Here is a 2,659-nt window from a genome sequence, read left to right on the forward strand (position 1 = left end):
AGACAAGGTTTCGACTTTCCAGATTCTCAAGAATGCTGCCAATGGATTCTAGCTTATACCACGAAGACTCTGATTAAGGAATCCAAGAGATACTCATTCAATCTAATGTAGAATGGAGGTGGGTGTCAGGCACGCATTCATAGGTTGAGAATGGTGATGAGTGTCACGGATCATCACATTCATCATATTGAAGTGCGAATGAATATCTTAGATAGAAACAAGTGTGTTTGAATGGAAAACAGAAGTAATTGCATTAATCCATTGAGATATAGCAGAGCTCCTCACCCCCAACAATAGAGACTCATGCCATCAAAGAGTACAAAGTTTAGATCTAAAAATGTCATGAGGTATAGAATAAATCTCTAAAAGTTGTTTAAATACTAAACTAGTAACCCAGGTTTACAGAAAATGAGTAAACTAAGATAGATAGTGCAGAAATCCACTTTTGGGGCCCACTTGGTGTGTGCTGGGGCTGAGACTTGAACTTTTCACGTGTCTGGGCTGTTTCTGGAATTAAACGTCAGGTTGTAACCTGTTTTGGGCGTTTAACTCCAATTTGCAACCTGTTTCTGTCGTTTAACGCCAAAATGGAACATGAAACTGGCGTTAAACGCCAGTTTACGTCGTTTGTCTTCAAGAAAAGTATGAAATATTATATATTGCTGGAAAGCTCTGAATGTCTACTTTCTAACTTAATTGAGAGCGCACCAATTGGACTTCTGTAGCTCCAAAAAATCCATTCCGAGTGCAGGGAGGTCAGAATCCAATAGCATCAGTAGTCCTTTTTCAGCCTGAATAAGATTTTTGCTCAGCTCCCTCAATTTCAGCCAGAAAATACCTGAAATCACAGAAAAATACACAAACTCATAGTAAAGTCCAGAAATATGAATTTTGCCTAAAAACTAATAAAAATATACTAAAAACTAACTAAAACAGACTAAAAACTACATGAAATTACCCCTAAAAAGCGTATAAAATATCCGCTCATCAGTAAGACCAGGTAGGTTAGATTCGAAGGTGATTGCACAACACATTTTCACGATGGTCAAAGCCGATCCAACAATCAGCATCAGGGTTCTTCAAGGTAGTGTGAAAAATCACTTTGGTTACAAGGCATCCTACAAAAAGGTTTGCCTTGTAAAACAAAGAGTCATTGCTAGAATATATGGCAATTGGGAGGAGTCATACAATGAGCTTCCTCGTTGGTTATTCACTATATAGATGTACTTGCCTGCTTAGATTTATTTCAATTTTGGTTATTCGCTATTAGATAATTCAGACGTATACAATAAGCCGACTAAATATGTCTCTTTAGGTACTTGGGTGCAACTAGTGAGACACTCTTGGGCTGGTTCCACTAATACTCACATGTTTCATCAGGTCTTTTGGACATTTCCACCTTGTGTTGAGGCTTTCAAGCATTGCAAACCACTTATTTCCATTGATAGAACTCACTTATATGGTAAATACGGTGGGACCTTGTTGATGGTCATAGCTCAAGACGTCAACGCAAACATTTTGCCTATTGCATTTGCCGTTGTTGAGGGTGAGACAAATGAGGCGTGGTCGTTCTTTCTTTCGTATTTGTGGGAGCATGTGATAGGCCCAGGATAGTAGCAAGCTCACGCACCCACCCAAATTGTGTTGACCATGCTCCGTGGCCCGGCACATCTGGCAGTATAGCCATGCTAGCACAGCTAAGCCCCACGATAACTGGCCACACGTCTCAAGGTCCTCCAGTAGGGGGAGCCACCTAATGTGCACCCGAGAGTCATATGCATCCGAGAATAGGATACCCTCTATCAACTGCATAATGTACCCTCTCGTGTACCTCAACAGGTGCTCCTCTGTGGTTTCCTGCTCCAGCTCTCCACAAACCGTGTTGTGGAACCAAGTGAGCTTCATAATCCACTTCATCTGTGACTGTTTGTCCTCTAGGCTAGAAACAACACCCAGAATCTGCTCACAAAACTCTTCAATGGTCCGTCCCTGATGGTGCTGCTCCCACCCACTGATGCATCCACTCACAAGATCACCGTCGATCCTAAGTCCCAGCTGATAGGCCACGTCCTGCAGGGTGATAGTCATCTTCCCACATGGTAGATAAAACGTGTGGGACTTAATCCTCCACCTCTCTATCAATGCCGAGGCAAGCGGCCAATCGTGCTCGAACTCGACCATATAGGCCACGTACTCAAACCCGGCTAGTCTGAGATATGGCCTAATCTGATCCAGCGGCCGTGTCATCAAATTTTGCCTGATGCACAAGATCTGAAGCGCCTACCAAACGGAAACAAGAAATTAAGAAAACCGGGACTGTGAACACATAAAATAACAAGTTCACTGCTTATTAATTACAATAAAATAAAAAATACTGAATAAAGTGTACCACTCAATCAAGCCTGTCAGCAATGTACTCAGCGTGATTCAATTTGTAAATCTCATCCTCATAACCCAATGACTGCTGCTCCATCTAAACACAATCTAGTAAAATGAAATCACACACACTGAACTCAATTCCTTTTACGTTAACTAAATTATTAAAAAAAATATTTAAATCGAAATAGTTTATAAACTTACTAATTTTAATTCTGCCCCAGCTAACTGATGTCGTCAACTGACTAATTAATTAATAACTAACGGAACCCTAAATTTTAAT

Source organism: Arachis hypogaea, chromosome 9 (assembly GCF_003086295.3).
Source record: "Arachis hypogaea cultivar Tifrunner chromosome 9, arahy.Tifrunner.gnm2.J5K5, whole genome shotgun sequence".
In the NCBI taxonomy this organism is placed as follows: Eukaryota; Viridiplantae; Streptophyta; class Magnoliopsida; order Fabales; family Fabaceae; genus Arachis; species Arachis hypogaea.